Genomic DNA, 24,954 nt, shown 5'->3' on the forward strand with positions numbered 1-24,954 from the left:
AGGAGCTCGATGAAGATCTTGTCCTTTGTGGTGTTTCGTTCTAGTTGATCAGTAGTGGAGCCCAGTTGGGGTCGATCGGGGACCTTGTCGCATTTGGGGTTCTTCTTTTATTTTGGTTCCGTAGTCGGACCTTGATTGTATTTGGATGATGTAATGCTTTATTCAAGTAATTGTGTAAAGTGGCGATTGTAAGCCAACTATGTAACTTCTTCCCCTATTTTATTACATGGGTTGTGTGAAGATTACCTCACTTGCGACATTGCTTTCAATGCGGTTATGCCTCTAAGTCGTGCTTCGACACGTGGGAGATATAGCTACATTGAGGGCGTTACAAGTTGTTAATCAGAGCCTTCCCTGACCTTAGGATCCCCTTTGCTTGATCGTTTTAAGTGGCCGAGTTGTGTCTAGAAAAATGTTTTGAGTCATTTAGGAATTATATATCGGAGAGTTTAGGAATTCTTTTTACTCCCCAGTCTCCTCATCGCTCTGGTAAGGCATCCTGACGTAGAGTTTTGACTCTTCTCTTCTCAAATTTCACTAAATTTTTTTTAGGATCACGCGGGTATCTTGGAATCATTCTGATGGTTTTGTGACAAGAACATTGTCCTGGTGCCTCCTGTCAGGGGTTTTGTGGAAGTGTCCCGGGGAGTTGAGCTCTGAGGTGTTGTCGTCATAATTTTATCGTTGCAGTTCTGGAATACCTGAGTTTAGTACGCCGACATCGAAAATCTCTTTTATGCAGTTCGTTGGTGAGATAACCTCGACGCCACCCAGTACTGGGGCGGGAGTTCGGGAGTATCGCCATAACTCGTATAACAGATGCTTTTCGAAGGTTGAGGTAGATGATTTCCGAAGGTTTCTTGGTTATGTGTTGAAGGATGGATACAGCTGGATGTAGGATTTGCTAGTTTTGGATGAGATATTATGCTTCCCCTGTATCCCCAACACCTGATTGCATAACCGGGAAAATTTCGGGAGTTTCATAAGTGGGAATTCTAGTAGCTCTTAGGATATCTTTCCAACAGATGTATGATATGAAATTGGGGTTCGACGTCTAGTGGTCCGCCTATTCACGGTCGGTTTTACAGTGGTCTCGTTGTGTCTTAAAGAGTCCTTGGCTATGCCGACTCGGGGACGCTTCGTATGTCATGTGCACTGCCTTGTACATGATGGTGCTGTACGATCGAGCCCGTGTAGGCCCCACCACGAAAACTTCGGACGAAATCTCTATCATATGTTTGTTCTGGCTTATTCCGCAAGCCAATCCTTGTTTTGTTTTGAGTTGTGGTATTCGAGTTGCTTCAAAGCCAAATGTTGATTCCATACCTTTTCCAAGTGGTGTTCTCATATTCCTATGTGAATACTAATCCTTCTCGATCATCGAGTTTGTCATTTCAATTTCTTTTAACCGGTGTGTTTTCTCTTCAAGTGGATCCGATCATTTCAACATCAGTAAGATCAATGATCAGTTCTTCTCAACGGTGTTCGTTTCATCCATCCCAAGTTGCCTTTGTTTTTTCCCGCCCTCCCTCCCTTGTTTTTCTTCAACGACTCAGATTTCTTAATCAAGTATCCATTTTATTGATGAGAAATCTCTCCATTCTTTTCCATCAGTATTCTTATCCGGTGGTTTTCATGAAGATGCTAACAGAGCTTCTAGTTCATCATTCTTCTTCTCTTTTATCCGATGAATTCAATTCAAACTTTGCCAATTATATCCTTTCCTCGTTGCAAATACCTTCTCATGCCGGTGCACCTCATATTCAGTCATTTCTCGCTATTCAATTGTTCTGGAGTGCTCAAGATATCTCGAAGATTCGTGTTTTCCACTCTACATTCATTCAAGATCTTTCGAGAATGTTATCTTATTCAAGTCTTTTAATTCAACCGGTGCTATTTTTTTTCAAGTAATCATTCCAACGGTGTTTATTTTGAGTGGGACCTAACCCACAGGTCTTTTCCCAGGATCTTACCCGACTCTTCTAAATTTTTCCGGAGTTATTCTCAAATTCTTTTCTAAAGTTTGACGTAAGAATGGATTATCATCAATCAAATGTCTTTTTCCAAGATCTTTCAAATTCTTTTCATCGTTGGATCAACCTTTCTATTCGTCATCCCGGAGTTTTTCAACAATTTTGGTGGTGTTGTTCTCGTCATTCTCGGATTTGAAGACCAAAGAGGAGTTCCTCTTAAATCCTTACTCGTTCTTCCAAAGACCCATGGTTCTAATTTGTTGCCATCCTCTCATAATTGTTTTCGATTGTGAGAATTCTTTTCACCTATCCGGAGTAATTCAAGAGTCTTCTCAGTTTGCTATCCGGAGTCCATCAATTCAGGTTTATTCATTCTCAGCTGTCAGTTATCATTCTACTATCTTGCCGGCGCATCAATCAAATATCCTCTAATCAGTTCTTGATCTCTTCGTTCTGATGTATCTAAATCCCCTCAAGCTTCTTCGTTCATTTGCTAATTCTTTCTGGTGTTTCTTCATATTTTAATCGTTCTTTTTCAATTCTTACGGTGGTTCATTCAAGATCTCTCTTCCTTGGTTAGCATATCAATCCATTCGTGTTTTCAATCCTACCGATGGCTTGTTGAAGACCGTCTCAAGTTTGTGCTATATCTCGCTTAATCCTTTCTACGGGAATAATTAGTGTGATAAATCCGTTGATTGTCATCAATTTAATTGGTGAAGGATAAGCATAATGTAATTCTTATTCTTGTTTCATCCTAATGATTAATTCTTATTCCGGAGGCCCTTCAAACTCTCAGTTTCATTTGTTTCATCTTCTCTTTTTCCCGGAGTGCCAACCTCTTTCAATTATATTGTCACGGAGATCTCTATCCATCATTCAATTAGTTTGGATCATTCTTTTGTTACCGTTTCATCTTCTCTTTTTCCCGGAGTGCCAACCTCTTTCAATTATATTGTCACGGAGATCTCTATCCATCATTCAATTAGTTTGGATCATTCTTTTGTTACCGGAGTTTTTTTTTCACGGAGGCTATACATGATGGTTCATCAAAGAAATAATTCCTTCTCCAAGTGTTCATTGAGATTCTTTTCAAAGGAGCTCAAGCTTTCTTCATCTTGCTATCCGGAGTGCAATTCTTTCTTCCATATTATTGGAGGTGGTATTATGTCATTCTTGATAATTGAGTTCATGTTTTCATGATTCACATGTTGTCAAGAATGAGATATTTTAAATCCATCAATCTCGTCATTGGAGTTATCTTGGATTATATTTCACCTAAAGCCTTCCCTAAGGATTGTTGCTATAGTGGTGCTCATATATGATCCAAGTTCTTCATCTACCCTCCCAGTGAAATAAGCTTCTCGTCCCCTTTGTTCATGCCAATCCAATTCTTCTTCCCGTAAGTGGCAGGTTGTCACCTCATAATTTTTGAGATGTATTCCAGACCATATCAAGATTATTCTTTTCGTTGTTGGTTTTCCAACAACTCTGTTCTAGCATTTGTTGTAAGCGTGCTCCCTCGAGATATTGTTTCCCTTCGTTCATCCCATTCCATTCTTACTTTTGTTCCGGAGGCTTTGTGATGTTGCTCTCTTCAACCCATCTTTCCGTTTTGTCAGGATCGTGTTCTTTTCTTGGTTTATCCATTTAACCGGAGTGTTGTGTCCTTTTTCCTCAAGTTCTTTTCGCCTTATCAAGTCTTGCATCTTTTCTCAACCGGAGTGCTGTTCGAATTTGGTCTTCCTTGATCCCCTTCCTTAACCGGCGTGTTTTCAATATATATCTTCCCTTCAACCTCAAGGTTTTCCTAATGTTCTTTGTCCCTCTTTTCTAACGGAGTGTTTTCGACCTTGTTCACCTTCGTTGTATTCTTTTCTTGAATTTGTGTAACCTTTTCAAGGTTCTTTGGTTTCACTCGTTTGTCAAAGAAGCAACTTAATCTTACCTCTTCTCTTTCTCTTCCGTTGTTCCACCGGTGCCATTCTAGATCTCAGGACGAGATCCTCTCGTAGTGGTGGAGTGTTGTAACGCCCCAAGACCGGAGCTTCAGTTGCCTTCTAGGGTTTCCGGGTTTCGTCGTGTGTTTTGTTTGGTCCGCTCCATTTCATCTTTGCATCATGTGCATTGCATCATGTCATTTCTTTTCTTAACTCAACTAAATAAACCGTATGGATCGTCGATCCATTTAAACCGAGGAAATTCACATGGTGATTCTCTTTACAACTTATCCTCTCGATATTTAGAGAGCTATTGTAATTATTCCAATTATGTGGAATTACCTTAACACACTTGCAAAAATCCCAATGCCTTTTATTATTTCAACTCTTGGCCTCTAACTTTGCCACATGTCCTTTCATCATTTTCCGGAGCTCCACCTAATTTCTCAACATTTTTGGGCACTTCGAAAACCTATCCTAGTTCAAACCTTTTGAATTAAATTCAAAGGAATTTAATTTAATCTTTCAAACTTGACCTTTTTCTATTTTCCCGGACCGTGCTCATTTTTCTGAGTCCGTGAAAATTATCCCCGTGCCCAAATTCTTCCTCTAACCTTCTCTTCTCTCTTTTCCTTTCTCCTATTTTATTGTCTCTGTTTTTGTTAAGAGTAGAATCAAGAGAGGGAGAGAAGGGAGCCCAGCAGGCCATTTGGGCCCAGCTGCATCTAACCTAGCCCAGGCCGTCCCATCCTTCCCCGCAGCCCACCTAAACCTACTTCCTAACCCTAGGCCCAACGAACCAACCTCCCTCTCCTCACGATCTCCTCTTCCCTCGCGCCGCTAGAGAGACCCGCAGCCCGATCCCCATCTCCCTCGCGCGTGCTCCTCTTCTCGCTCGCTGGCCGCAGCCACTCCTCCCTCGATCCCTCTCCTCCTCTCGCTAGTCTTCTGCCGCCGCCACACCCTCTCGCTCGCGCCTGATCCCCCCGGCAGCCACGTCCAGCGCCGGCCCTGCCGCCGAGCGACGCCCGCTCTTCGGTCCGGCGTCCCGCGCTGTCCCCGTCGCCATCGTCCATCCTGTCACCGGAGCCCGGCGCCTCTACCTCGCCTCTGCTCCCGCATGCTTCGCCTCCCCGTGCTCCAGTTGCACCGACGTCCGGGGCTCCAAGTCCTCCACCTCCGTTGTTCGCCCCAAGGTCCGGCGAGGTCACGGCCGGACCCAACTCCGGTGCCCCGTCCCCATTGGTGCCGACCTCCACCGCAGGGGCAGCGTGGTCGCTGCCCTGCTTCTGTGTTGTTTGCCAGGTCCCGCAGGAGGCCGCGCGAGCCCGCGTTGACCACGTCGGTGTGGGTCCTTTTCGCCTGCAGCCGCCGCCATGGAACCGAGCTTAGAGCTCCGCCGCTGCCTTGGTGCTGCTATGCCCAACTCCTCCTTGACAGTTGCCTCGTCTCTGGCCCTGCCCGTTGGAGCCATGCCTCCCGGTGCCCGCAGCCGCGTCGCCGGTCTTCTGTCTCGACCCGGCATCTTTCCCTTGTGGCATCTATTTAGGTGCAGCGCCACAAGTTTTGCCTCTGTGCACCCGGGTGATGTTGGCAGTGGAGTACCTCGACGCCCGACGCCTAAAACGATCACCGAACCGGAAATAACGCCAAGTACTAGGTCAACGAGGACCGCCAAGTTCGTCTTCCGCCGTCTCCGAAATTGCCAAGTACCATGACGATACGTGAACGACCACCGCCGACCCCAAATTACTTGGATTCATCAAGTACCTCTACGAAAACATTGTACGACTACTTCCGTGGCTGAAAACCCGTGTACAACTAACGTCGCCGTGTACGACTACCTCCACGACGAACGTCCCGAGAACGTCTACTTCCTTTACTTTGCACCGAACGAGAATCGTCCCTTTTGCACGCTTCGAAGGTATAACCCCGAGTCGACGCCCGTGAACGCATGAATGCATGTTGGATGAGATGCACCCTTTGTCTGCACCGTGTCCGTATTGTCACTCGTTTTCCATGCCACTAACCCGTGGGACACCCGGAATCCGGGATCATCCCACCATCTCTTGCACGCTCCCGTCACTTTTCCTTTTGCACCGGTATCCCCGTGGACTACCTGATAGCCGATATGTTGCCGTGGCATGATTTTCGTATTCGTCGCCGTGGCACCCCTTTTCCTTGGCACCACGGTAACAAATGCTTCATAATGCTCTTGTCAACTTTTATTAAAAATTGCTTAAACTTGCACATGTCATCCGCATCATGATAACAATTTCAAGATTGGTTAAAATTGTTGTTGCACCAAATTGATAATTGCATTTGGGGTTTACCGGTTTTGTTGTTTATCATATCCGGCCCCATTTAAATTGTTTAGATGATATAGTTTTGTTATGCTTCACCTCTTGCCATGTTTAAACAACATTTAATATTGTTGGGTACCTAACCGAGAGTGAACTAAATAATTGATGTGGTGTTCGGTCAATATGCAACGGAGTTGCATATTGAGCTCCACTTAATTTGTAGGATTGCTTGTGCACTTTTCCATGCCATGCCGCTTTAATCCGGACATGCATCATACTTGTTTGTGCATCATGCCATGATTCTGTGTTGGTTGTTTACTATGTTGATTTCTTCTTTCCGGTGTGCTTCTTCGGGTTGTTTCCGGTAACGTCGTGTTTGTGAGGAACCGTTCGACTACGTCCGTTTGTCTGCTTCATGGACTCGTTCTTCTTCCTTGCGGGATCTCAGGCAAGATGACCATACCCTCGAAATCACTTCTATCTTTGCTTGCTTAGTTGCTCGCTCTTTTGCTATGCCTATGCTGCGATACCTACCACTTGCTTATCATGCCTCCCATATTGTTGCACCAAGCCTCTAAGCCACCTTGTCCTAGCAAACCATTGATTAGCTATGTTACCGCCTTGCTCAGCCTCTCTTATAGCATTGTTAGTTGTAGGTGAAGATTGAAGTTTTGTTCCTTATTGGAACATGGAGATGTTGTTCCTGGTTGGAACATGTTTACTTGTTGGGATATCACAATATATCTTATTTAATTAATGCATCTATATACTTGGTAAAGGGTGGAAGGCTCGGCCTTATGCCTGGTGTTTTGTTCCACTCTTGCCGCCCTAGTTTCCGTCATATCGGTGTTATGTTCCCGGATTTTGCGTTCCTTACGCGGTTGGGTTATAATGGGAACCCCTTGACAATTCGCCTTGAATAAAACTCCTCCAGCAAGGCCCAACATTGGTTTTACCATTTGCCACCTAGCCTTTTCTTTCCCTTGAGTCGGCCGGCTCAAGGGTCATCTTATTTTAACCCCCCGGGCCAGTGCTTCTCTAAGTGTTGGTCCAACTGAGCGATGTCCGAGGCTACCAGGGGCAACTCTGGGCTGGCTTACCCGACGTCTTGCTCATCCGATGTGCCCTGAGAACGAGATATGTGTAGCTCCTATCGGGATTTGTCGGCACATCTGGGTGGCTTTGCTGGTCTTGTTTTACCATTGTCGAAATGTCTTGTAACCGGGATTCCGAGTCTGATCGGGTCTTCCCGCTAGAAGGTCTATTCCTTCGTTGACCGTGAGAGCTTGTCATGGGCTAAGTTGGGACACCCCTGCAGGGATTTGAACTTTCAAAAGCCGCGCCCGCGGTTATGGGAAGATGGGAATTTGTTAATGTCTGGTTGTAGAAAACCTGAAGTTGACCTTAATTAAAATACATCAACCGCGTGTGTTACCGTGATGGTCTCTTTCCGGCGGTGTCCGGTAAGTGAACACGGTGTTGGAGTTATGCTTGACATAGGTTGTTCTAGGATCACTTCTTGATCATAGTTTCTCGACCGTTCTTTGCCTTCTCTTCTCGCTCTCATTTGCGTATGTTAGCCACCATATATGCTAGTCGCTTGCTGCAGCTCCACCTCATACCTTTTACCTTACCCATAAGCTTAAATAGTCTTGATCGCGAGGGTGCGAGATTGCTGAGTCCCCGTGGCTCACAGATACTTCCAAAACCAGCTTGCAGGTGCCGATGAGACCGTGCAGTTGACGCAACCAAGCTCAGGAGGAGCTCGATGAAGATCTTGTCCTTTGTGGTGTTTCGTTCTAGTTGATCAGTAGTGGAGCCCAGTTGGGGTCGATCGGAGACCTTGTCGCATTTGGGGTTCTTCTTTTATTTTGGTTCCATAGTCGGACCTTGATTGTATTTGGATGATGTAATGCTTTATTCATGTAATTGTGTGAAGTGGCGATTGTAAGCCAACTATGTAACTTCTTCCCCTATTTTATTACATGGGTTGTGTGAAGATTACCTCACTTGCGACATTGCTTTCAATGCGGTTATGCCTCTAAGTCGTGCTTCGACACGTGGGAGATATAGCCGCATCGAGGGCGTTACACACAACAACATTCCGATGATCCGACAACTCATCGAGATGTCTGTGCCAACGAAAGTGTGGATGTACAGAACATGCAAAAGATGGTGGGGTGATCCTGGTTACCGGGTTCCCACGGTTCAACGACATGGCAAACGAGGAGGAACGTGCAATGACAACTCAGACACGGTGCACACACGAGCATCTCATACAACACACATGCATTCGTTCACGGGCGTTGTCTCGGGGTTATACCTTCGAAGCGTGCATTCGGGACGGTTCGGGTTCGATGGGATGTAGTTGTTCACGGGTCATCATGGGATGTAGTCGTACACGATGATGATAGTGGAAGTAGTGGTTCATGTTTCGTAGTCATACACAATCCGTAGATGTTCGGGGTCGCCACCGTTTGTAGTCGATGTAGTTGAACTTGACGAAACCGAACCCTTTGGGGTCGGTCTTGGCGAGGGATGGTCGTAGTGGTACTTATCGGTCTCGGTCACATCAACAAAACATAGTCAAACTTGAGGTGGTCTTGACAATCCCAAAAACGCTCATGTTCGAGGAGGTCTCGGTCTTGGTCTTCGCCGGTCGTGGTACTTGGAAAAAGGAATCCATAGAGGCGGTCTTGCATCCCTGGATTTGATGGTCTTGGCAACGACAAAAGGGGCAGCGGGGCAGCAACACGAAGCAAGCTTGGCGAGGGACTACAAGTGAGAGGCCATGGCAGCGGCAAGGTTTGGCCGGGAATGGCGAAGCAGGTAACAGCGACACGTAGACGAGACGGGTAACAGGGAGCTCGAGGTCGTTTGCGCCCATGGCGAAGTGCTGGAGGCCGGACGAAGGAGGAACGAAGGCAGAGAGAAGAAGACATGACAGTGCTCGAGGAAGGAAGTCGAAGGACGAGGCAGATGAGACGTGGCGGTGGAGGGAGACTCACCTGGTGGTGGCGCTCTGCAGCAGAAGAAGTAGAGGGGGGTGTGGTGGAGGTGTCGTGGCTGCAGTTGCACGCTCGGGCAACCACGACGAGCGAGCGAGTGAAGCAGGGAAGTAGGAGGCGGGGCCGAGCAGAGGCTCGCCTGACAGCAGGGCTCGCCGGCGGGCAGAGGAGATCGTGCGTGAGGCGAGCACTCCTCTCTGTCTCTCTTCCTGGCGGCACGAGGAGGGAGGAGAGGATCGAGATGAGGGGGAGGAGAGGCTACGAGGGGATCAGGCTAGGATTATAGGTAGAGGGGCGACTGGGCTTGTGGAGGCCAACGGCTGGGCCTTGGGCCACGACGGCTGGCTGCAGTGGCTTGGAGGCAAAGAGAAGGACCCTTCTTTCTCTATTAAAGAAGAACAAAGAAAGAAAAGAGGGGAGGTGAAGAGTGATGCTTGGGCAAGAGGGTATTCTTCTCATACTCACAAAAATGAGCTTGTACCGAGAAAATGGAAGTGGGCATGATTGCAAGAATTAAACTCAAACTCATGTGAATTTAATTCAAATGGGTTCAAACTAGGTCTAGGTTTAGAAGTGACCAAAAAAATATTGAGATTTTTGGATGAGCCTCAATAAATGGAGAAAGAATTATGGATAAAGTTTGGAGAACAAACTTGAAGCAAAAAGGCATGAGAATTAAATTGCAAGTGGGTTGAGGTTAATTCCAAACTAATGGAATATTTATTATAGCTCCCTAAATACCGAGAGGATATGTTATAAAGAGAAATCACCATGTGAATTCTCTCGATTTAAATGGATCGAAGATCCATACGATTTATTTATTTGAGTTGCGAAAATTAATGAGATGACGCATGATGACATGATGCAATGCAAATGATGCTATGAAGAATGCAACAAACAAAATAGAACGCACGACAAACACAAAATATATGGAAGGCTTCTGGAGCATCGGTCTCGGGCTATCACAACACTCCTTCACTTACAACAGATCTCGCCTCGAGATCTAAGGATGGCACCAGAGAGAAACGGAAGAGGTAGAGGTAAAACAAAGTTGCTTCTTGACAAACGAGTGAAACCATGAACCTTGAGAGGTTGAACAAATTGAAAGAAATAATACAATGGAGATGAACGAGATCGCAAACACTCCGTTAGCAAAGAGGAACAAGGAACATTACGAGAACCTTGTAGGTTGAAAGACATGAAACACGAGCTTAACGAACCAAAAGAATATGAATCCACAACGGTATAACAAGATAGCCAAGGAACAAGATTGACAGAATTTGGACAACACTCCAGTTGAAAATAGAAGGAATAAAACATGAAGTTAACAAGATGTGATGATACTTGGCGAGAGCAACAACACAATGCCTTCGGAACGAAAGAAGCTGAATTGTTGGAAAGAAAAGAACGGAGAAGAGACAACACCTTGCACCACAAGGATAAACTTGAAAGAGCAACCGTGCAAAGGAGAGTTGAACAAAGTTGTTGGACGATCAACAACAAAAAGATGAGATTCACGTGGGCTTATGTAAACATCTCAAAACTTGAGGTGAAATTCTGCCACTACCAAATGATTGATTAGCTGAGAGGAACGAAGAGATCGAAAACTCCATTTCAAAAGATAAGGGAGAACGAATTTGCACTTCGAATGCAAGGAGAAGAATGCTTGAGCTCTTCCAAAAAGAATGTTGATGAACACTTCAAAATGGATTAAATCCTTAGCGAACCACCATGAAGAACTCTCAAAGAACTCTGGTAGTAAAAGGATTATAGAAAAGAATTGAAGGTTGAAAAGAACAAGGGTTGAAGACTTGCAGTGATTAGATGGAGCTTCGTGATGAGATAACCGAAGAAAACTTGGAACTCCAGAAAAGAAAAGATGAATCACTTAGAACCAAGGAATTGATATCATGAACAAACTCCGGAAGAAGGAATTAAATCATCTTGCTGAAACAAGAATAAGAATTAGAGAAAAATTCACTTGAGGTACTCATACTCGTTGCGTTGGCCAATTTAGTACTCGTAGTTAGAAATACCCGAAATACGATCACTAAACTTGTCTCGGGGTTCACATACGGTCCAATGTACAATTTCTTATACGTACGTGCTGATTTGGCAGTTGACTGGCTTGTCCACGTGTGCGTTGACCGCCAACTCATCAGCACCTGGTCGAAGTGAATCAATACAGGGAAATGCTGGTTTTTTTGCAAAATCTTCGGGGAATAAAACAACAGCCCACCTAGTTGGACCATTCGCTCTCCTCCCCTAATCGCGGTCGCTACCGAGGTGTGACACATTTGCAAAAGGCACTTGGCAGATTTGCATATTGGTCCTCGTTTTTGCAGAAAAGAGTAAAGCGGGACAAAATTCATCTCCCACCTCCTCTGTATACTGCTTCTTTTTAACAGCTGGCATGAACTACTACCATAATACTTATTTTGCTTCATTTCACATAGCTAGATCCTGCCATGTCCACTATACATTGCACCCGTACCATTTCTGTGTGGAAGGAAATGTTACAACAATATTCCGGAGGCACTGTAGATGTTTTGTATATGCATTTTTAACCAAAAAAACATGACACTAGTTTTAACTGGCTGGACAACATCAGAATATCAGTAATCCATTACATGATGTGGAAATTGCGTCGCAAATTTATTGGATATATGTATAACTTGACGCACACAAGTGGCATAAAAAATATGTTACATATATACAATGTTGCACTTTACAGGGAAGCATCAAGTGCAGAAAGTGATGGAAATCAGAAAAAGGTCTTAAAATAATTACTTCCTCTCACCACATAGAAGTACTTCTAGTAAATGGTAGTAGTACTCATGGGCAGGGTCTTTTAGATGATGCATTACCAGCATCCATATCATACAAAATTATTAAACATATATGTAACACAAGATTTATGGAATTATGGAATACAAGACGCCTAATGAAATGCCCCCTCAGACCTGCAGTAATAAACTGTATGAGATCTAGTAACCTGAAATTTGGTAACCTAGATCTGTAGGTGGGGGAGAGAGATGATTGCATTTGGGCCTTGGGGAACATTCAGGAACCGCTCGACGAGTCAAACCGGCCATGATTTGAAGCAGCAGCTCGTTCCACACATCGATCGGTCCCAGCAAGCACTAGTGCAGGCAGTCGATGTCGAAGCTGTTCTGCTCGCCGGCGCCGTGTCCGTACCTGTCGGGGTGCCCATCGAGATATCGCAGCATGATCCGGGCCATGTACACCAGCCTGAGCCACACGCCATTCTTCCTCGCCTCCCCCTCCGCCGCTCTGAACTCCTCCCGCTGGGCTCTTTAGAAACCGCCCTTTTGCTCCGCCATCTACGCCGTCTCGTCCCGGTCGAGCGGCTGCGTGTCCGGGCACTCCCTGCTGTCGAAGCACCCACCGTCCGCATAGTGCGTCGGCGCCACTGTCCGCAGGACCGCGAGCGCCCGGAGCACGGTGTGGAACGCTGTCGGTGTCAAAACCGGCGGATCTCGGGTAGGGGGTCCCGAACTATGCGTCTAGGCTGGATGGTAACAGGAGGCAAGGGACACGAAGTTTTACCCAGGTTCGGGCCCTCTTGATGGAGGTAAAACCCTACGTCCTACTTGATTAATATTGATGATATGGGTAGTACAAGAGTAGATCTACCACGAGATCGGAGAGGCTAAACCCTAGAAGCTAGCCTATGGTATGATTGTTGTTCTGTATGTTGTCCTACAGACTAAAACCCTCCGGTTTATATAGACACCGGAGAGGGTTAGGGTTACACAAAGTCGGTTACAATGGTAGGAGATCCACATATCCGTATCGCCAAGCTTGCCTTCCACGCCAAGGAAAGTCCCTCCCGGACACGGGACGAAGTCTTCAATCTTGTATCTTCATAGTCCAGGAGTCCGGCTGAAGGTATAGTCCGGCCATCCGGACACCCCCTAATCCAGGACTCCCTCAGTAGCCCCTGAACCAGGCTTCAATGACGACGAGTCCGGCGCGCAGATTGTCTTCGGCATTGCAAGGCGGGTTCCTCCTCCAAATACTTCATAGAAGATTTTGAACATAAAGATAGTGTCCAGCTCTGCAAAATAAATTTCCACATATTGCCATAGAGAGAATAATGTTCACACCAATCTAATCTGCTGATGTATTCCATAGCATGACAACACCACGGCCAAGCCTTTATTCAAATCGTTTTATTATCCCACCTCAGCGTGTCATGCGAGGCGGTTTCCTTGGCACGTCTTGTTAAAGCAGAGATCGTGTCCCCTTATTCTGGGATTCTCATCGATACGGGCGTGGGTAACCCAACCGCATCTAGGACTCCTAGACTATAGGCAATTCCAAACGGCCACGGAGAGGACGCTTGATATTGACCCTCTTTATAAAGGGACAAGGCTTTTACTTTTTCCCTCCCGTGCTCAATCGAATCCTTCCCCCACCTCAAGCTCAAACACCCAAAGTTCAGGTCAGGTGCTCCGAACCTTCAATCATGTCCGGATCTAGCCTTCAAGGCTGATGGATGCCTTCCTCCGTCACGGAAGAAGACATCAAAAAGTTGAGGGAGGCCAGATATCTGACCGCCGAGGTTTTGCATCGGCTGCCTGCCCGAGGGCAGGCCGTCCTGTCCCCCGAACCCAACGAGAACATCGTGTTCGTCTCCCACTTCCTCCGAGGTCTAGGCCTTGCTCTGGATCCTTTCGTCAGGGGTTTGATGTTTTATTACGGGCTAGATTTCCATGATCTAGCTCCGGACTCCTTTCTTCATATCACGACATTTATTGTCGTGTGTGAGGCCTTCCTACGGGTTACCCCTCACTTTGGCCTGTGGCTCAAGACCTTTGAAGTAAAGCCAAGGATGATCGAGGGGCAACATGCAGCGTGCGGAGGTGCCTCAATATGCAAGATGACGGGAGCTCCATGGCCCAAAGGTTCCATTCCAGAGGTGTCTGAATTGTGGCAACATGAGTGGTTCTACATCACGGCTCCTAGAATTGCCAAGTGGGCGGCCGCCCCTATTTTCCGCTCGGGCCCTCCACCACAACTGATGTCATGGATCAACAGAGGTCTGAGCTGGGGTCCAGCCAAGGACGTGCCTATACTGCAAAGCCTCATTCGAGATCTCTTCAATGGAGATTTTAGTTTGGTTGCGGTAATACAAGTTATGCTGGTTCGTCAAGTCCAGCCTTGCAAACGCCGGTCCCTTCGCTTGTGGGAGTTCAATCCTGAGGGACCGCGTGTCATTCAAAATTTCCTCGGCCTGACGCATGAGGAGATGTACAAGTCATTCTTCGGACCTCAGGCAGAGTGTCCGGAAATCACCGAGGACGTGGGCCTGAGCAGTAACCGCGCCGCCGAACAGGTAAGGAATCTTTCGGCCGAACATACTATCTCTCATTTGTTACGAAGTTATTTATGAGAGTTTGCTTTTTGACCAAGACTGGCTAACAAAGGCGAAGTTGATTCAGTGTTCAGCCCCCTCCCTGAGGGTTTGGACAATCCGGTATTGGAAAAGATGCTCCAGGTCGCACCTTGCCCAGAGCCCTTGAAGGAAGATACTAGGGAGGATAATACGGGCGGACGTGGGCCCACAACGCTGCCCATTCTAAATGAGGGAGCGAGCGTCTCCATGAAGGAAGACGACCGGAGGAGGAAAAGGACTGCGCCCGGGGATTCGGAAGCCGAAGCTTCCAAATGGGAGAAGAAGTCTCCCACAGAGGGTCCTACCTTGGGGGGTGCTTTTGCCGCACAAAGTCCACGGGGGGGATCAATTCTCCAGCGGGTCGTAAGTGACCCAAAATACTTTAATAGTACAGGTATGCCATCTTTTTCTTCTGGGAAAATAACCACCGCATATATCTTTGCAGTTTGGGCCTTAACCCCTCTCAAATGAGCTCGTCTTCGGGGGATCTTCTTCCAGAGATGATGGAGAGCGAAACGCCTCCTCCGGACTCCTCCGCTCAGGAAGCGGGCGACCCCAAAGTGTCGTCGCGGAGGGCCTTTCCGAGTCCGGTGAGGCCAGAAGATAATGCCCTTGACCCCCGAGGCTCCCAGTGTCCGGCTCCCGAAGAGAGCAGACAAAAGAGTCCGGCACCGTCTGGTGTGCGATCGAATGTTCTGAGGGAGTTGGTGGGGCGAGCGGCCATCTCAGATGAACACCGTATGCTGATGAATACGGTGATGGAGAGAATCTTGTCCGCCGAAAGCGGATTGCATGAAGCTTTTATGAGTCTACTGATAGGCTTTGAGGTACTTAAAATAATGTATGATAGTCCTGCACATCCTAGGTGTGCCCTGTGTAGATAGTAGCCCCTGAGACTCTGGTTGTCGTCGGAAACGACGACGAACAGAGGATCATATTCCCAGGTAATAACCATACTGCCTCTATGTGCAGGTGATGGAAGCTCCGATGGCTAGCCGGACTAGCGAGTTTGCCCATTTAAAACGACAGTTGGATGCGGTAGACACCGACATCGAGCTTGTTAACAAAAGGCTTGACGAGGCACAGGGTAAGTGTCATTATCTGGTAAATGCCACATAGTAAGAGCAGCATGATGCCAGTATCTTTAATATGTTGTGACTGCAGATGGAGCTGCCACTGTTGAAGCCTTGCGGGCAGAACTTGCCCGAGCCAAGGAACAAGCGAGGTTTGGTAATGCGGCTACTTTGAAGGCGGCCGAAGAGTTGAAAGCCGAGAAGGCCGCGCATGGCGAGAGCCGAGATAAGATGGCCAAGATGGCCATAGAATTAAAAGCCGCCGCCGACCATTGCCGGGTTCTTGAAAAGGAAAACCTAGCGAAGGCATCGGACCTTGAGAAGGCTGCTGCGACGAGAAAAGACATCCGCTCTACTATGAGGGCGAAGAAGGAGGAGCTGCGGGAAGCCGGGGATATTGTAGCTGGGAAATCCTTTATGTTGCGGAGGAAGTTCGGAGATCCACGGTATGCCCCTCTGGATTGGCTGTGGAGTTCGGAGGATGTGTATATGGATTTGGCGGTGAGCGCTGCCGATGCGGCCAAGTACTTCCAGGGTCAGACGGACCGTGAAGTGGACCATCTGTTTTGGACACAATTCCATTCTCCCGAGCGTCCGCTTTCATTGACTGACCAATTAGCCAAATGGGCCGAACTAAATAGGTTGTCCGGACTCGCCATGAGGTCTGTTGTGGATCAACTATGGCCGGAAAGGCCAAAACCGAACAACTATTTCAGCTTGGTGCAGCAGTTCCTTGACGTGGTGCCGCGCATTAATGCGATGAAGAGGTCGGCGTGCATAGAGGGCTCACGGATGGCTTTGCCCGTGTTAAAGCATACTGGGCAGAGATGGATGCTACCACTTTTGCAGCGCGGGATTCGGCCATAGGCCGAATGGCTGCTGAGCACTACTTTGAAGAAGTTCTTGAGGGTTCTCGTTTGATAGAGACCCAATGCTCAAAAAATATTATGTTTGAGTGATATGTAATCTCATTGTAAGCGAAATGCTTTTATAAAATTTTTATAAGGCTATTTTTATACTTTTGCCTGAAAGTAATATGATGCCTCCTGGGCGGCCGTTTATGTATACATGTGTATAACCAGAAAGATTGCAGCCGTCGGCTTCAACCCCCACGCATGGAATGCGGAGGTGCTCGCAAAAAACACGCGTTCACACTTAACCCAACGTCTTGGTCCTATTAAGGAGGTGATAGCAGAGCGAGCGAGGCAACCGGACAATAATGCTTTAGCACTTTCACTTAGCCATAGGAGTTTGACAGTGGGGCTACTAGATAGCCCCTGGTGGCTCCGCACTCTCCCGATCCCGGGGTGCGTACATGCCTGGCCGAAAAACGACCCTTCATTAAGGCGGAGGAATTCTAACATTCCAACAGGTCATCGAGTGGTTGACCAGTCTCACGCTATATCATGACAGTCAGTTTTCAGCTTTCTCTATTGAGGTGCTCGTCCGGATGAACCAGGGCACAATCGCAGTAGTTCTCCTGGTGCTACCTTAGCCGGTAAAGCGGAACGTAAGGCACCAAAACACAGGAGCCGGGCAAACCCAACATTTGACCAAAGACAATGATTCGGAGCTGATGCATATAGGGCCAAACTCGCGACGCCGAACACTCCCTAAGGTATTCGGTCTTTGTGGTATAAACCGGGCCTAAATAATGGCCTTTGTAAGAAGCCCCTTGTGTCCAGGTATGTGCATTGTTCTGGCGTGGCCACATGCCAAGACGTCAGCATCCTTCTCAACGGTGGATATGTATCAACAAGAGACAGTAAAAAAGGTTTATGCATGGTCTTAATCTAAAAAGAATCCTTGGAGCGGGTCCCTGCTGCACGTCTGCGCCTGTGTCTCCGTTGTGCCATATCCTGGACGGGTGTAGCACGATGATTGTCTGTAAAAGAGAGGAATTTAGGTGAAAAAGTTGTCGTGCAAAAAGATAGTTTTTAAACAAACCATGTATAATTCAAGATGAGAAAAAATTGCCACTTGTCTGCGCGCATTGAGCCCCTTGTATTGACAAATAGGGGTGTGACCATTTATTCGGTATAAATAGTGGCGCCGGACTTGATTAGTTGTGTCTGAGGTCTTGACGACCTATTGGATGCTTTCGCTGGTCCGGGCGCCTTTAGTGTGCGGCTGCCAAGGCAGCCGCACTCTCTTCGGCACGCAGAGATCGCTTGATATCTCCGTTCACTGAAATGATGCCACGTGGACCGGGCATCTTGAGTGTGAGGGAGGCATAGTGTGGTATTCCATTAAAGCGAGCGAAAGCTTCGCATCCGAGCAGTGCTTGATAGCCACTTTGGAACGGAGCGATGTGGAAGGTTAAATGCTCGCGACGGAAGTTATCGGGGGAGCCGAATATAACTTGTAGTAGGAGGGAGCCCGTACAACGAGCCCCTAGGCCTGGCGTTACTCCTTTAAAGGTAGTATTGCTATGGCGAATTTTTGTTGGGTCTAACCCCATCCAGCGGATTGTATCCTGATATATTAGGTTTAGATTGCTGCCACCGTCCATCAAGACTCGTGTGAAGTGATATCGGCCAATTACTGGGTCTAATACCAGGGCAGCCCATCCTGCGTGTTGGATACTTGCCGAGTAATCGCAATGGTCGAAAGTGATCGGTTGAGACGACCAGTGGCAGGACTGCGCGGTGACAGGCACTTGTGTATATTTTCCTGGGAGTGTCGCGTTGTTTTTTCCCCTTGATCACGTGTAACACGTTCACTGTTTTGACTTCTGGTGGAAATTTCTTTTGTTCCCCAGTGTCTTGCTTGGGAGGCTCGTCCTCGTCTTCACTTGGTGTATCCTCCCCCTTATGTACGGCGTTGAGCTTGCCGGACTGCTTGAAGACCCAACATTCTCTGTGGGTATGATTAGCAGGTTTACCAGGGGTACTATGGATCTGACATACTTGGTCCAGAATTTTGTTAAGGCTGGACAGTTCATCCCTGGTGCCTTTAGAGGGCGGCTTTTGCTGACCTGGCCGAGAGCTTTTGAATCCGGCGTTTACTGCCGTGCTCTTCGTGCTGTCTTCTTTATTCCGGCGTTTGTTATTGCTGTTGCGCCGTGATTTCCCGTTTCCATCTCTAACTTCAGATTTACTGGGGTCGCTGGTGCTGCATCTGGCTAGCCAGCTGTCCTCACCCGTGCAAAAGCGGGTCATGAGGCTTGTTAATGCGGCCATCGTTCTCGGCTTATTTTGGCCGAGGTGTCTGGCGAGCCATTCGTCATGGACGCTATGCTTAAAAGCTGCCAAGGCTTCGGCGTCCGGACAGTCGATAATCTGGTTCTTTTTAGTAAGAAACCTGTTCCAAAGCTTTCGGGCTGACTCTCTGGGCTGTTGAGTTATATGACTCAAATCGTCCGCATCCGGAGGTCGGACATAAGTCCCTTGAACATTTGCCCGAAAGGCGTCTTCGAGCTTTTCCCAACTTCCAATGGAGCTTTCGGGGAGGCCTTTAAGCCAGTGAAGAGCTGGCCCTTTGAGCTTGAGGGGTAAGTACTTGATGGCGTGGAGATCATCTCCTCGAGCCATATGGATATGAAGGATGTAGTCCTCAATCCAGACCCCAGGGTCTGTTGTTCCGTTGTATGTCTCTATGTTTATGGGTTTGAATCCCTCTGGAAATTCGTGGTCCAGCACCTCATCAGTGAAACATAGGGGGTGTGCGGCACGCCTGTAGCTGGGTGTACCGCGTTGTTCGGATGTTTGTTGTGTTGCATTGTATGCTGGGGCGCGCTTGCGTGGTCCATAGATGGATCTTGTTGCGCCGTCCTTTGGGTGCGAGCCCTCGCATGGGTCGCGTGTTGTATTGTGAGTGGCGTTGTATGCCGCTCTGTGTTGGCAGAGGGGTCGTCTATCCGGCCAGGTGGCTGCTTTGATATTTGGTTGTGGGGGGTCTGAGGCCTCCTCATCGAATTCAGGTAGCAGCTTCCGCTTTGGGTAGCTCTTGGAGGGGCGATTGTCGCCGTACCTTGCTGCTGTGTTGAGTATTTTACTCCATCTGATTTGGAGCGTGTCTTGCACAGACTTGAGCCTTTGCTTCTGCTTTTTAAGACTCCTCGCGGTGGCAACAAGCCTTTTACGGGCATTCTACTGCTCTGGGTGCCTGTCCGGCGTTATGTCGTCCGGACTATTATCCTTGATAGAATTTGTTTGTTCGGTTTGATTATCTGGATTGCCGTTGTCCGGTAGCGGTTCGCCCTGCTCCAGCGCTGGGTCTGTGTGATCGTTATTTCCGTCGAGGCGGGATTTGGGGCGGCGCTTGCGTCGCCGCTTTGACTGCTTCTCAAGGGAACAAGCCTTCGGTGCATCCTTCCACTCCTCGTCGTCATCTTTTGGTGCATCCACCATGTATACATCATATGATGAGGTGGGCGTCTAGCACCCTGTGGGCGGTGGTTCTTCTTCGCCTCCCGCATCGTCGTCCATACCGTCGATGTTTTCAGAGTCGAAGTCGAGCATGTCGGTTAAATCGTCGACTGTGGCTACAAAGTGGGTGGTGGGTGGGCATCGAATTTCTTCGTCTTTCGCATCCCAATCCTGCTGGCCATGATCCGGGCAGGGCTCTCTTGACAAAGAGAGAGACTTTAGTGATTTCATAATATCGCCGAAGGGCGAGTGCTGAAAGATGTCCGTGGCGGTAAACTCCATGATCGGCGCCCAATCGGATTCGATCGGCAGGGGCGCGGAAGGTTCGGAGTCCGGGGAGGAGTCCGGCTCCTTGGAGTCATGAGTCTCACAGAGTGTGGGGCTGGTGTTCGGCTCGAGCGCCGTTGGGATCGCAGCCCCCGAGGCAGCGTCCAACCACCCATCCTCGATCGGCGCAGTTGGCTCCGAATTAAGGGTCGAAGCCGATGCGGGTGCGGCCTCCAGGGCACTGTTCGGCGGCAGAGCTAGATCATGCCCGTCGTGACAGTGCGGCGCGCTCGGCAGTGGCTCGACTCCGTCGAAGATCAAGTCCCCGCGGACGTCAGCTATGTAGTTTAAACTTCCAAACTTGACCTGACGGCCAGGGGCGTAGCTTTCGATCTTCTCCAGATGGCCAAGCAAATTAGCCCGCAGTGCAAAGCCGCCGAAGACAGAGATCTGTCCGGGGAGACAAGTTTCACCCTGGACCGCATCGCTATCGATGATAGTAGGAGCCATCAAGCCTGACGGCGACGACACAGAGGAACTCTCAATGAAAGCACCAATGTCGGTGTCAAAACCGGCGGATCTCGGGTAGGGGGTCCCAAACTGTGCGTCTAGGCTGGATGGTAACAGGAGGCAAGGGACACGAAGTTTTACCCAGGTTTGGGCCCTCTTGATGGAGGTAAAACCCTACGTCCTACTTGATTAATATTGATGATATGGGTAGTACAAGAGTAGATCTACCACGAGATCGGAGAGGCTAAACCCTAGAAGCTAGCCTATGGTATGATTGTTGTTCTGTATGTTGTCCTACGGACTAAAACCCTCTGGTTTATATAGACACCGGAGAGGGTTAGGGTTACACAAAGTCGGTTACAATGGTAGGAGATCCACATATCCGTATCGCCAAGCTTGCCTTCCACGCCAAGGAAAGTCCCTCCCGGACACGGGACGAAGTCTTCAATCTTGTATCTTCATAGTCCAAGAGTCTGGCTGAAGGTATAGTCCGGCCATCCGGACACCCCCTAATCTAGGACTCCCTCAAACGTCGTGCGCTTCGCGTACCGCGTCGCAAGCGAGGTTACATTACCGTCCGTGGAGCCGAAGCCGTGGAAGCCAACGGCGTGGCCGTGGCGTTAGTACAAGGACGGGTGCGCGAACTAGTGCGACGTGGACATGACCACACAGTCATGCTCCTTGGCAGCAAGCATCCATAGCTCACCGGGCTCATCGAGGTGGAGGTCGTTGGGGCCGGCGAACACCTCTCCCTGCCTGTTGGGGCTGACCGCCGGGGAGGGTGGCCTTGGCAATGGCATGGCGGCTCCAGGCCGGCAACAACAACGGCGGCCAAAGGGGACTAGGGTTGAGAGGGGGCGGAGAGGAGAGCGAGGGGCGTGGTGCGGGGGCGGCCGACTAGGTGGGGGGTGGACTGCTGAAATTTGATACGTCTCCAACGCATCTATAATTTTTTGATTGTTCCATGCTATTATATTATCAACCTTGGAATTTTTATATGCATTTATATGCTATTTTATATGATTTTTGGGACTAACCTAGTAACCTAGAGCCCAGTGCCAGTTTCTGTTTTTTTCCTTGTTTTAGAGTATCACAGAAAAGGAAAATCAAACGGATTCCAATTGACCTGAAACTTCACGGAACTTATTTCTGGACCAGAAGAAGCCCACGGAGTATCGGAGATGGACCAGGAGAGTCCCGGGCTGCCCACGAGGGTGGGGGGCACGCCCACCTCCCTGGACGCCCCCTGCCTCGTGGACAGCCTGGAGATCAACCAATGTACTTCTTCCTCCTATATATACCCATATACCCTAAAAACTTTGGGGAGCACAATAGATCGGGAGTTCCGCCGCCAGAAGCCTCCGTAGCCACCAAAAACCAATCTAGACCCGTTCCGGCACCCTGCCGGAGGGGGGAATCCCTCTCCGGTGGCCATCTTCATCATCCCGGCACTCTCCATGATGAGCAGGGAGTAGTTCTCCCTCGGGGCTGAGGGTATGTACCAGTAGCTATGTGTTTGATCTCTATCTGTCTCGTGTTCTTGAGGTGGTACGATCTTGATGTATCGCGAGCTTTGCTATTATAGTTGGTTCTTATGATGTTTCTCCCGCTCTACTCTCTTGTAGTGGATTGAGTTTTCCCTTTGAAGTTATCTTATTGGATTGAGTCTTTATGGATTTGAGAACACTTGATGTATGTCTTGCCGTGCTTATCTGTGGTGACAATGGGATATCATGTGATCCACTTGATGTATGTTTTGGTGATCAACTTGGGAGTTCTGTGACCACGTGAACTTATGCATAGGGGTTGGCACATGTTTTCGTCTTGACTCTACGGTAGAAACTTTGGGGCACTCTTTGAAGTTCTTTGTGTTGGTTGAATAGATGAATTTGAGATTGTGTGATGCATATCGTGTAATCATACCCACGTTTACTTGAGGTGACATTGGAGTATCTAGGTGACATTAGGGCTTTGGTTGATTTGTGTCTTAAGGTGTTATTCTAGTATGAACTCTATGATAGATTGAACGAAAAGAATAGCTTCATGTTATTTTACTACGGACTCTTGAATAGATCGATCAGATGGATAACTTTGAGGTGGTTTCGTACCCTACAATAATCTCTTCGTTTGTTCGCCGCTATTAGTGACTTTGGAGTGACTCTTTGTTGCATGTTGAGGGATATTATATGGTCCAATTATGTTATTATTGTTGAGAGGACTTGCACTAGTGAAAGTATGAACCCTAGGCCTTGTTTCAAAGCATTGCAATACCGTTTACGCTCACTTTTATCATTATTTACCTTGCTATTTTTATATTTTCAGATTACAAAAACCTTTATCTACCATCCATATACCACTTGTATCACCATCTCTTCGCCGAACTAGTGCACCTATAAAATTTACCATTGTATTGGGTGTGTTGGGGACACAAGAGACTCTTTGTTATTTGGTTGCAGGGTTTCTTGAGAGAGACCATCTTCATCCTACGCCTCCCACAGATTGATAAACCTTAGGTCATCCACTTGAGGGAAATTTGCTACTGTCCTACAAACCTCTGCAATTGGAGGCCCAACAACGTCTACAAGAAGAAGGTTGTGTAGTAGACATCAAGCTCTTTTCTGGCACCGTTGCCGGGGAGGTTAGCGCTTGAAGGTATATCTTTAGATCTTGCAATCGAATCTTTTTGTTTCTTGTTTTATCACTAGTTTAGTTTATAAAAGAAAATTACAAAAAATGGAATTAAGGGTACCTCATATCCTTCATCTTTTTAATATCTATCTTGAAAATAAGGATTCTGATAATTGTGCTCAAGTGCTAGAATAAGAATGCATTAGAATGTTTGGCACTAAATATTTGAATGATGAGCATGATTGCAATGTTGTTAGTATGAATTCCTTGAATATCCATGATGCTAATGATATGCAAAGCCACAAGCTTGGGGAAGCTATGTTTGATGAAGATGATATTTTTTGTCCCCCAAGTTTTGATGAGAAAATTTATCATGATGATAGCATGCCTTCTATTTATGATGATTATATTGATAAAAGTGGATTTGGAGAGGTCATGACTTTATTTAGTAATGATTCCACTATTTCGGAAGAGGTTCCAATTGATTATGAGAACAAAGTTGCTATCTATGATGATTATTGTGTTGACATGTATGCTATTGAGAATAATGATAACCATGAAATTTGCCATCATGATTTTAATTTTCAATTGGATTATGCCTCACATGATAATTATTTTGTTGAGTTTGCTCCCACTATTATTCATGAGAAGAATTTTGCTTATGTGGAGAGTAATAAAAACTCTATGCTTGTAGATTATGAAAATAATGCTTTATGTGATGGTTATGTTGTTGAATTTATTCATGATGCTACTGAAAATTATTATGAGGGAGGAACATATGCTTGTAGGAATTGCAATAATATCAAGTTTCCTCTCTATGTGCTTAAAGTTTTGAAGTTATGCTTGTTTCGCCCTCCTATGCTAGTTGACTATTGTTCCCATAAGTTGTTTAATCACAAAATACCTATGCATATGAAGAGGGTTAGACTTAAATGTGCTAGTCATATTCTTCATGATGCTCTCTTTATGTTTCAATTCTTATCTTTTATGTGAGCATCATTGAAATCATCATGCCTGGCTAGGGGCGTTAAATGTTAGCGCTTGTTGGGAGGCAACCCAATGTTATTTTTGTTCCTAGCTTTTTGCTCCTGTTTAGTAATAAATAATTAATCTAGCCTCTGGTTATATGTGGTTTTATGCTTTTAATTAGTGTTTGTGCCAAGTAGAACATTTGGGAAGACTTGGGGAAGGTCTTTCGATCTTGTTGTAAAAAATAGAAACTTTAGCGCTCACGAGATTTACTGCCATTTTTTTAATGGAGAGTGCTATTTAGTTAATTATTTTTGAAGATGATTAATAGAAAAATTCCTCAGGTACAAGAATTTATTTGAGAATTTTATGAGTCCCAGAAGTATACATTTGATACAGATTACTACAGACTGTTCTGTTTTTGACAGATTCTGTTTTCTATGTGTTGTTTGCTTATTTTGATGAATCTATGAGTAGTATCGGAGGGTATG

Source organism: Triticum urartu, chromosome 4A (genome assembly GCF_056163025.1).
Source record: "Triticum urartu cultivar PI428250 chromosome 4A, HENAU_Tu73, whole genome shotgun sequence".
NCBI classification, from domain to species: Eukaryota; Viridiplantae; Streptophyta; class Magnoliopsida; order Poales; family Poaceae; genus Triticum; species Triticum urartu.